This window comes from Pelophylax lessonae (genome assembly GCF_965119305.1).
Source record: "Pelophylax lessonae genome assembly, chromosome: 8".
NCBI classification, from domain to species: Eukaryota; Metazoa; Chordata; class Amphibia; order Anura; family Ranidae; genus Pelophylax; species Pelophylax lessonae.
The window spans coordinates 99,285,395-99,298,100 of record NC_138775.1 but is presented as its reverse complement, the minus strand read 5'-3'; positions in this window follow the sequence as shown (position 1 = coordinate 99,298,100).

Genomic DNA, 12,706 nt, shown 5'->3' with positions numbered 1-12,706 from the left:
GATGCAGGGGGGTATCATGAAATCACTGGGCCCATGTGCAAGATAAAAAGAGGGGCCCCCTGGCAAAAAAAAAAAAAAAAAACCCAGGCAAAATGTGGATGTGGCTTAAATTGCACTTAGTTTTGGGCATGGCTTAAAGGGGATGTGGTTTAATAGGGTCTGGGATGCCTTACATAGTGCAGAGTGCGGTAATGTTAAATAGGGAATGTACGGCGGTGGGTAGTATGTTCAGGAGAGGGGTGTGGAGTGTATGGAGGTGGGTAGTATGTACAGGAGAGGAGTGCAGAGTGTATGGAGGTGGGCAGTATCTGCAGGAAAGGAGTGGGGAGTAGTATTTTATTTTACATTTTATTTTGTTTAATTTAATTTTTTATCATTTTTTTTTATTTCATTTTTTTTATATTTATTGCTTTTTTTTTTTTATATCAGCCCTGTTGGTGGGCTTTGGTGAGTTATCAGGGGTCAAATGCCTCACATCTCCCCTTTGAGACAGAGAAAGGGACTGAGGACAGAGATTCCCCAGTCGCTTTCTCAGCAGCCTCAGCATTGAAAATGAATAAAGAGGACACGGAGAGCCAAGAATGTTTTTAGTGATATGGTATATAGTAAGGATCATGTAAAAGAGCTATAAACAGCCCAATACCAGGGGGACACCAACCCAATAATTTAAAATTCATAAAAACAAAAAAGAAGTATAGCAATAGGCATTTAGCTGGTGAACCCTCTCTATTTAAATAAACCTCACATCAATACAAAACATGTCCAAAATAATTTATTTATACAAACAATTGATAGACAAAGGGCAAATATAGGCCCACATACATATAGTATATAAAATCAGTGTTACTTAGAGAGTAATCAAAATAGGGTGTAGGTGTATCACACGGAGCTTGCCAACATGTTTCGTGGTCCAAATCGCTTCTTTAGGGGATCTTTCTCTGTGTCCCATTCTACAAATCTAATATATACAGATGAAAAAAACATAGAAAAAGACAATCATACAAATCCAAAAAAGAAACTGTATGTATACACATTCATATAATAAAAATATCATGAACAACCATTGCCCTATCCCCTGAGATGAAAGGGAGGAGAGGGAAAAAAGAAAAATGACATGTTATGAAATACCTCCATTGAAAAGTATTGGGTGTGTTCAAGCTAAGGGGAGACTTAAGAGAGCAAGCTATCATGCTGGCCTCAAACATGAGTGTGGAACAAACAGGGGGTTCGATTATCAGATGAAAAGCAAACTCTATAAGTCAAGGACTCAAAGCAAACAAATTATGACATTCACAAACATGGAAATCATCCATATATTTAATGGTCCATGATTAGGCATAGGTGTAGTTGCCATACCTGACCCTATACATACAGATCAGACTCAGACTAACCTGAACTGGGTAGGTTGCTACATGTCCGCAATAATTAAGGATCAATCCTAACCATAGGTCTAGATGGTCAAAGGAGTCTCTGATAGAAGTTGTGTCTGAGTCAGAAAAAACAGATCATAGGAACTGCATCAAACATCAGAGAAAGAAAAGGGGGGAGCACCACATTAAAGTAAAAGGAAAAATCAGGAGGTATATAGCCTATAGAGAAAGAGAAGGGGCTTCTTATCTTACCTAAGTATTGAACTCTATACAGGTTATCTCTAAGTTTCCCCAAACATATAAAGCAAGGTATAAGAGGAGTACAGCGATAGGTGTGTCTGGGTCTTCCGAGGATCCGTTACCCCAGCAAATGAACCCTCCATGGGTGATCCCTTAAATAGCAGGTAAGGACGGCCCCTGGAGAGCTGGGTGGATCCTCTCTCGATTGGCCAGGTAGAGTATAAAGAGGAGTGTGTGAAATGCCTCTAAATGTGGGGCCGTAATAATGGCATACTGTGGACCATAAAGATGTCCGCCTGTTGGATTCCAACTAAGGGCGGAAGTGACGTTCAGGCTTGCATCTCACTGCCAAAGGGCAGAAGTGATGCGTATCCCTCCAGTTCCACCCAGAGATGCCGATATACGGGTGAGCCCTGTCAGATTAGAGCAATCCAATATACTGCATCCAAGGGGCAATCGGGACGGGCCAGTCAAACGAATACATACCAAAACGTGTTTGCATAGCAGTAAAGTGTCAATACTAGTTACTCATAATCATGCTCCCAAAATCCTACCAATATAAAAGATGTAAGGCAGTCAGTCATAGCTTATTTAGCAATACGGGGGGAGCCCAGAGCATATCCAGCCAATATCACACCTCGAAGCCAGCCAACCATTAACTAGGTAGACGTCCAGATCACCAAGGATCATGAAAAATAGAAAAATAGACACCAATCCAAAAACAGATTAAGATAAAAGATAAAAAAAAGAAGTGAAAGAAGGGGGGAATAGGGCATACCCATATTTCCCCTTAACTTAAAGCATATGCAAATAAGGCCAAAAGAGACCTAGCAAGAACATATCCAAGGAAGAAGAAAAATAAAATAAATACAAAAATTCCCTCCTTAATACCCGTTCACCCCCTCCCACTTTCCCTTCTCTTCCTCCCCTCTCCATTCCCTCCATCTCAGAGGATGTACAGTCTGTCTATACGTCATCAAGCTGTAGCTGGTAGTAAAAGCCTGAATATCCCCCCATCTAGAAATTGAGACATGTTGGATAAGCATAATGTCTCTAGGAAGGGGGCATAGCTAACAAACCCATTAAGGCCAGAGGGGGGATAGTTGGCCCTTAACGTAAAAATCCACCTTAATTCCGATCGTGATTCAGATCGTAGAAATTCCCACCCCGGGGATTAGCCATAAATTGAATGGTTGCAAGGTTGCACATATGGCAAATACGGAAAGGATTCTTCACCATAAGAGCTGTGAAAATGTGGAATAAACTCCTTCCAGAGGTGGTTCTGACTAGCTCACTAGATTGCTTTAAAAAAAGGCCTGGATTCTTTCCTAGTTGTACATAATATAAATGGGTACTAAAATTTTGTTTTAGGTAAAGTTGATCCAGGGAATATCCGATTGCCTCTCGGGGGATCAGGAAGGAATTTTTTTCCCCTGCTTTAGCAAATTGGATCATGCTTAGCTGGGGTTTATTTTTGCCTTCCTCTGGATCAACAGCGGGTATAGGATTGTGTATATTGTGGGATTGTATGGTAGGGTTTTTAATACTGTTTTTTTTCTTTTTTTTTAATGGTTGAACCTGACTAACTATGTAACTATGCAATCCCTGACATGTCTAGCAATAGGGCTTTCAGGGATATAGTCCCGAATATCATCAGCATGTTCCTTGATTCATTGCCACAACATGTGTTTGGTTTTACCCACATAAAAGGAATCACATCCCCCCTTTAGTAGATAGACGATGCCTTTAGTTTCACAATTACCACAATGTTTTGATTTCATTGTAGTGGTTCCTATTCTCGAAGGGTACCTAGAATGGAGTATAAAGTGACAATAGTCGCAATGTCCACATCGAAATGTGCCTTTGGGGCATGCCCCACATGGATCAGATCCCTGATATCTGTCTAAATGACTAGATGTAAGTGTAGCACCCTTCTAGGTAGGTGCTAGTGAGAAAGTATAGTTCGTGCTCTGTCTGCTTACCAAAAGAGCTGCAGGTAAATCTATATTGTTCTCTGCCTACCAGAGAGCAGGATCTGTTAGTAAGGTCCGCTCATTGTGCTCAGAGTGCAACTCATTCTGTCTAGAGAGTGTTTCACAATGGTCCAATAGGGAGGCATGTTGGACAGTGGGAGGAAACCTGACGTATGAGTGCATGGGCTTTTGATACAGTCCTGACAATTGGCAGAGGGAAATTTGCCTCGGTGCATGTTGGGATACTGTATAAAAGCCAGAAGCACATATGCTTGAGGTCTTTCATTGGGGAGTGGAGTCCCGGAGGGAGGGGGTGGCTGCTTCCTCCTGAGGGGGTTGTCCTGAGTGGGCCGGAAGTAGCAGTGAGGAGCTGAACCCAGAGGTCCAGGGAAGCTGACTGAGAGGGGAGACACTGGAGGATCTGTCTCTGCAGTACAGTGAGTACAGAAACTCGTGTCAAGAGGCCTGACCTGAGGGGGGCCACCCATGCTCCTAGAATAGTCAGTGGATGGGATGGGTGTCAGCGGGAAGAGGATGCTAGTGAGAGTGTCCGGAAGATAGATTATTGTCCATCAAGTCATCTTGTTAGAGAGCAAAGAGAACACGAGACTTAAACCCATCCACCGTAGTGGAAGAGTGGATTAACAGCCTGGCTTTTCCACATGTTCATGTAAGACTCTGAAGATAGAAGTCCTCAAACAAAGTGAATAGTTCAATTAGAGTATCCCACTATTCCCTTCTCCTATCCTTAATTATCAATAAACAATAAAACAATCACCCCTAGACTGTTCATTTATGCGACGAGCCATTGGAAACAAGAAGGGATTAAGAGACTTGTTCGAGTAAATATGTGTTGGTAACCAGGGGAGCCCGTAAAGACAATATCCAGCAGTTCCTGCGGGGCAGTGCTACATAAGACTGTCCCTTAATGAACGACTCTTCCTAAAAGTGATCCGTGGGCTAGGATCACCAAAGTGTTTAATAGTGGTATCCTGAGCAAGCTAATGCCAGTGCTTCTGCAGAATCGCCCTGATATCCTCACTCATAGTTAATGAGGTTGAAAAAAGACATAAGTCCATCCAGTTCAACCTATGATGTGTGTGTGTGTTTGCTTTTAACCGTACATTGTATACCCCTGTATGTTGTGGTCTTTAAGGTGTCCATCCAATAGTTTTTTGAAACTATCAATGCTCCCCGCTGATATGACTGCTTGTGGAAGAGAATTCCACATCCTTACCACTCTTACAGTGAAGAACCCCTTACGCACTTTAAGGTTAAACCGCCTTTCCTCAAGTTTTAGTGAGTGGCCACGTGTCTTATTGTATCTCCTTTCTCTGAATAGTTTGTTCCTTATGCTAGGGTCGCCAGTACAGTATTTGAACATTAATATCATATCCCCCCTCAATCGTCTCTTCTCCAGAGAGAATAGGTTCAGTGCTTGTAGTCTTTCCTCATAGCTGATGTCCTCCATTCCCCTAATTATTTTTGTTGCCCTTCTCTGGACTTTCTCCAGTTCCAGCACATCCTTCCTGAGGACCGGTGCCCAGAACTGGACAGCATACTCCAGATGTGGCCGGACCAGAGTCTTGTAGAGTGGAAGAATAATCTCTTTATTTCTGGAGTGAATCCCCTTTTTTATACAACCCAGTATTCTGTTGGCTTTGCTTGCGGCGGCTTGGCATTGCATGCCACTGCCAAGCCTGTTGTCTACCAGTACCCCCAGGTCCCTTTCCATCCTAGACTCACCCAGAGGTTCCCCCCCTAGTGAGTAGCTTGCTTTCTGGTTTCTGGCCCCCAAGTGCATTACTTTACATTTTTCTACATTAAATCTCATCTGCCATGTAGTTGCCCACCCCGTTATTTTGTTCAGGTCTGCTTGCAAGATTTCCACATCCTGCATAGAAGATATTGGCATGCGTAATTTAGTATCATCTGCAAATACTGAGATTGTACTAGATATCCCCTCCTCTAGATCATTTATGAATAAATTAAACAGGATTGGTCCCAGGACAGAACCCTGGGGGACCCCACTTTCCACACCCGCCCAATCCGAGTACTCCCCATTAATCACCACCCTCTGTACTCTTCCCTGGAGCCAGTTCTCTATCCAGGTACTCACCTTATGGTCCATACCTACCTTCCTTAGTTTGTACAGTAATCGTTTGTGGGGAACAGTGTCAAAGGCCTTTGCAAAGTCCAGATACACCACATCCACAGGCTTACCTTTATCTAAGTGGCAGCTCACTTCATCGTAGAAGGTTAATAGATTGGTTTGGCACGAACGATTTTTCATGAATCCATGCTGATTACTACTTATAATACCGTTTTCATTACTAAAGTCTTGTATGTGGTCCCTTATCATCCCCTCCAAAATTTTGCAAACTACTGATGTTAGGCTGACCGGCCTATAGTTACCCGGGATAAATCTCGGCCCCTTTTTAAATATTGGTACCACGTTGGCTTTTTTCCAATCAGCTGGCACCATACCCGTCTGTAAACTATCCTTAAAGATCAAGAATAATGGTCTGGCAATCACCTGGCTGAGCTCATTAAGAACCCTTGGGTGCAAGCCATCCGGTCCCGGGGATTTATTTATGTTAAGTTTCTCTAGTTTAGCTCTAAGTCTATCCTCTGTTAGCCATGGCGGCACTTCCTGAGGTGTATTATTTAGTTCGGCCTTACAAGCAGGGTTCGTGTAGCCCCCTGATTCCTTTGTGAAGACTGAAGAAAATAAATTATTTAACACTTCCGCCTTTTCTCTGTCCTCAGTGGCCATTTTTCCTTTATCATCTTTTATGGGACCAATGTGCTCTGGCCTCGCTTTCCTACTGTTTATATACTTAAAGAACTTCTTGGGGTTCTTTTTACTCTCCTCCGCTATATGTCTCTCGTGTATTATTTTAGCCGCCCTGATTTCGTCTTTACATTTCTTATTACACTCTTTGTAATGCTTAAATGCTGCCAATGACCCCTCAGTCTTGTATTTTTTGAAGGCCTTTTCTTTAGCTCTAATATACATTTTTATGTTGGAGTTTAGCCACCCAGGGTTTAGTTTTGCTCTTTTAAATTTATTTCCCTGTGGAATGCACTGGCCCACCCCCTTGTTAAGTATGCTCTTAAAGCACTCCCATTTTTCCTCCGTGTTATTTGTTCCCAGGGTTCTATCCCATTTGATATTTTCTAGCAGAGAGCGCAGTTTAGGGAAATTGGCTCTTTTGAAATTCAGTGTCCTTATATTACCCTTGTGTTTCCTATTACTGTAATTAATACTGAAACCAATTGACCTATGGTCACTGTTCCCTAAGTTGTCCCGTATTTCTATATCCGTGAGCAGGTCTGTATTGTTGGTAATCAGTAGGTCAAGCACCGCATTGTTTCTTGTCGGTGCATTCACCATCTGACCCATGAAATTGTCCTGCAAAACATTTAGGAACTGCCGAGCCTTGGCTGAATGCGCGGTTCCTTCTGCCCAGTCTATATCAGGATAATTAAAGTCCCCCATTATAATGACATTTCCCATCCTTGCTGCCAATCCTATCTGTAACATGAGGTCCGCCTCACCCTCCTCCCTCTGGTTGGGGGGCCTATAGCATACGCCCAATATTACCTCCCCACCGTGCCTTTCCTTTGAAGCTCTACCCATAGGGATTCTGCCTCGTCCATAGCTCCATTATTAATATCATCCCTCATATTTACCTGTATACTGTTCTTAATATACAAACATACCCCTCCCCCTTTTTTACCCTCTCTATCTCTGCGATAAAGGGAATACCCCTGAATGGTCGCCATCCAGTCATGAGAGCTGTCAAACCAAGTCTCAGTTATTCCCACAAAATCTAAGTCCTCCTCAAACATCAGCAGCTCCAGCTCTCCCATCTTGTTGGCCAGGCTTCTGGCATTGGTATACAAGCCTCGTAATTTTGATCGGTTACATTTATCCTCATTTGATGTTTTTAGGCTGCTCTCTTGATTTTTCCCCGTACCCACCCTGGGTATAGGAGCTCCGAACACCCTACCGCTAATGCCCCCATTTCTGCTCTCTGAAACTTGCTTTCCACTGGCTAATTCTACATCTGTACCCTCCCCCCCATTCCCTAGTTTAAAAGCCCCTCTAACTTTTTGGCCATCCTCTCACCCAGTACGGCTGCACCCACCCCATTTAGGTGCAATCCGTCCCTACCAAAGAGCCGGTGACCGACTGAGAAGTCGGCCCAGTTCTCCAGGAACCCGAAACCCTCCTTACTACACCAGCTCCTCAGCCACTCGTTAACTTCCCTAATCTCCCGCTGCCTCTCTGGTGTGGCTTGAGGTACAGGTAGTATTTCGGAAAATACTACCTTGGAGGTCCTAGTCCTCAACTTAGCGCCTAAGTCCCTGAAATCGTTTAGGACTTTCCGTCTTCCTCTGCCTATGTCATTGGTACCCACGTGTACCATTACAGCTGGGTCTTCCCTGTTTGTTATATTTCATAAGTGGTCTGATTTTAATATTCTCAGCTGGATGTTCCCCCTGGAATAGCAGAAGTTCTCTTGGGCTTTCTAGTGCTTTTTTATATACCTGTTTGAGTGCCTTATGGCTGTATCCTCTCTTTAGGAATCTATCTCTCAATGCATCTGCCTGTATTTTAAAGTCCTTGTTGCTAGTACAATGTCTCCGGGTACGTAAGTACTGTCCCATGGGTATCCCTTTAATTAGGTGTCTAGGATGAGCGCGCTCTGTGTGCAGCAGGGAATTTCCTGCTGTAGGCTTCCTATATAAATTTGTACCAATAGAACCATCAGAATGTTTGATAATTGTCAGATCTAAAAAAAAAAGTAGTGAATTGGCATCGACAAATTCATTAGTATTTAGTCTCTTTAAAAACTTGATTAGCAAATCTTCCGGTCCCATCCAAAGGATCAGGATACCATCAATATACCTTCGCCACAAGGAAACATGGCGAAAGTAGATCGACAGCTCCTCAGATCCAAAAATCGACCGCTCCCACCCCCCCCAGGTACAAGTTGGCATAAGAGGGGGCGCAGGTGGTACCCATAGCCACCCCCTGTATCTAGAGGGAAAAGGAGTGGTCAAACATAAATGCATTATGCGTGAGTATGAATTCTAGTAGTTCCAGTGCAAACACATTGTAGTCCTGGCGTATGTTACTTCTTTCATCCAAAAATCTGGAAGTTATGGTGAGGTCTAATTGGTGGGGTGTACTAGAGTAGAGAGCTTCCACATCTGTTGATACCAATAGCGTGTTGGTCTCTACATGTAGACCATCTAGAATGCTTAAGAGGTGGATTGTATACTTCAAATATGTAGGTAGACTTTCCACAGGGGGCGTAAATAGTCATCCATCAGTATACTGGCTCTGGATGTCACACTATTAATACACGAGATGATAGCTCTTGCCGGGGTATTATGCAAACGTTTATGCGATTTTGGAAGTGCATAAATTGTGGGCATAACTGGATATGTGACAAACAAAAAATCCCTAGTCTCTTTTGAAATTATGTTTCGTCTAAAAGCTCTGTCAACTTTTCTACAGAACATCTCCTGAAATTGGGTAGTGGTTAGTGGAGAAATTCTTCTATACCACAATGGAGTGGATAGGATATTCTCACACATCCTTACAAAGGATTCTTGTGTCATAAAAACACAAGGGCTTGATAAAAATGTTGTGATGTTCTTGTATTTTCAATAGAGAATCCCTATGCTTACTATTTATACATGAACGTCTGACCGTTTTAGAATTGAGTGTGTCAAGATCTCTCATAACCAATTGGAAGAACAAGTTCACTCTTGGGTTATTCTGAGTGGGAAATGTAGTTGATTTATGCTTATATTTTGCTTGGCCTGGAGTAGATTCATCATCTAGATCAATTGGGTTCCTCATCATTCATTAGGGCCTCAAAATTAACTTCACCCCCTTATTTGACAATTAAGGACTCGGAGGCCTTTTGAAAATTTGTGGCCATTGGAACACCTCTATGGAAGGTCCCAGGAAGGAAATATTTCTTGCAGAAGAGCATCCCAGAGCTATATAGCCATGTTCAGCGGCAAGTGAATGTATCTCTGCCACACAGTGTCGGTGCCAAGAGACATCTGACCACAGACACGTGGTCTAGCAAACACGGGCAGGGAAGGTATATAACTTTTACTGCCCACTGGGTGAACCTTCTGACGGCCGTCAAGCATATAACCCGTGCCCCTCATGTAGATTTGGTTTTACCGTCACGGATTGCATGCAGGCCTGCCTCTTCTTCTCCTCCTCCTACTCCATCCTCCCTCTCTTCCTCGGCTGACTCCTACTTTTCCACTGCTACCGTCTCTTCCGCTGCGCCGCTCAAGATCCCCAGAACCTATTCGGCATGCCAGGTGAGACATTGCCATGCTGTGCTGTGTCTGTTGTGCCTGGAAGCCAAGAGCCACACTGGTCCTGCACTCCTTTCAGCTTTGCACAGGCAGATCAGTGGCTAACACCGCTCAATTTGACAGTTGGTAAAGTGGTGTGCGACAACGGTGCCAATCTGCTGAGCGCGCTGAAACAGGGCAAAATTACACATGTGCCATGCATGGCACACCTCCTGAACTTGGTCTTGCAGCGATTCATTGTCAAATACCCTGGGATCCAGGACGTCTTGCGGCAGGCCAGGAAAATCTCAGGCCATTTCAGAAGATTTTACACAGCCATGACATTCAGCAGCGACACAACCTGCCCGTCAGACGTTTTATTTGTGACTGCCCGACGCGATGGAACTCAACCATGTATATGCTTGATAGGCTGCTCCAGCAGAAATGTGCAGTTAACGACTACCTGTACGAACCCTGCGGCAGGACAGGCTCTGGGGAGCTTTGTTTTTTTCATCGCGCCAGTGGCTGCTCATGCGCAATGCATGCAGCCTTCTGTGGCCATTTCATGAGATCACCAAACTGGTCAGTCGCAGCCAAGGTGCCATCAGTGACATTGTACCTTACACCTTCTTTCTGGAGTGTGCATTGCGTCATGTCATTGATCAAGCCGTCGAGGAGCAGGAGCAGGAAAATGAGGAAGTCGCAATGCTGGATGAATATAGAAAGCATATTATAGTGGATTTGTATTGTGCAGCATTCTGACTGGTGAGCGGTTCTGCAGCAATACTACAACTACAAACAGTGACAAATGCAATTAGAAAAAAGTATTATAACTGGTGTGATAGACCAGTGGCCCCCCAAAATGACAGATTAAAGCGGGGGTGTTATATAACAATATACTTCCATAATAGTGTATTTGGGTATTGCAGAAATTTTGCCTCTGCATCATCGACATCACCTTCCCCACCACTAACATTAGAGATCTCGGAGTAGGCAGCAACAGCGGGGACCAACCTCCTTGGGCTGATCTGGGTCCTGTCGTCAAGAGTGCTGAGTGGCGGCTGTTGCTACCTCCTCTTCCTGATCCGGTGCCAAGAATGGCTGCGCATCATAAATGTCTTGTGATGGATCGGAAAATAATTCCTGTGACTCAAGCGGAAGGTATATGGTGGTGTTGGTGGTGGTGTCTTTGGGGGTGAACACAGCAGAGAGTGAAGAGGGTGCAGATAGAGAGGATGAGGAGGGTGCAGAAGAGGAAGGCTGAGTGAGCCACTCAACCAAGTCTGGTGCGTCCTTTGACGTAATCAAACGCACCTTCTGCAACTTCCCACTTTGGCTACGGCCTGGTGCCCCTTGCCCTACCCCTACCACCCCTGCGGAAGGGCCTGCCTCTTCCTCTGCCTGTCATTTTTTAACGCAGCGAAAGAGGCAAAATGTCTGCAGTACCCAAATACACTATTATGAAAGTATATAACATCCCGCTTCAATCTGTCATTTTGGGGGGCCACTGGTTTATCATACCAGTTATGAAAAATATTTTCTAGTAACATTTGTCACTGTATATAGCAGAGTTCACGCAGGGAAAGAGGCAAAATCTCTGCAGTACCCAAATACACTATAATATGCTTTCTATATTAGAAAATATATTATAAGTGTATTACACCCCTATATACTGCACACCAAACAATCGTACACCTATACCAACCCTTTAAAGGACTTTTGTGGACCTATTACCGAGCGATTTGTGTCACTGACAGTCTGTCCCTGCTCCCCACAGCTAGTGATGGACGAACATCGGCCGAGGCCTTTCGCGAACGTCAGCCGCGAATTATCGCAAAAGTCTGCGAACCGCAAGTTTGCGGCGGGCCCCATTGACTTTAATGGGAGGCAAACTTTAAAAACCTTTAGGTCATGTTTGCAGCCACAAAAAACTTACTAGCTGTGCACAAATAGTCCCAGCACATGGACAATGTCATAACAGAAGTATTGCAATTGGAAAAGTTGCCCTAAATCTTTTTTTTTTTTTTTTACAGCCAAAATTTTTTTTTAATTAATCAGCCAGAACTGACAGCAGCCGGTAAATACATGTCAAATACATATAGGGTCCATTCACACATCTGTAAAATGGGCCCGCATTCATTCCACAATTTGGCGGAACCTTTACAGACCCATTGATTTTCAATTCCAGTCTGAAAAATTAGGCATTCACAGGATAAAGAAGTAAGTGTCCGCCATTCCAGGCCCCAAAAATTAGCCAACATGCGTTTACCTGACAGCTAAGAACGTTGTATTCTGTAGCTGAAGGTACATTAGGCATTCACAGGATACAGAAGTAAGTGTCGGCCAGTATTTTGCCCCAAAAATTAGCCAACATGCGTTTACCTGACAGCTAAGAACATTGCATTCTGTGGCTGAAGGTATATTAGGCATTCACAGAATACAGAAGTAAATGTCGACCATTCCAGGCCCCAAAAATTAGCCCACATGGGTTTACCTGACAGCTAATAATGTTGTATTCTGTGGCTAAAGGTACATTAGGCATTCACAGGATACAGAAGTAAGTGTCGGCCAGTATTGGCCCCAAAAATTAGCCAACATGGGTTTACTTGACAGCTAAGAACGTAGTATTTGGTGGCTGGAGGTACATAAGGCATTCACAGGATACAGAAGTAAGTGTCGGCCGGTATTGGCCCCATAAATTAGCTCACATGGGTTTACCTGACAGCTAAGAACGTTCTATTCTGTGGCTGAAGGTATATTAGGCATTCACAGGATACAGAAGTA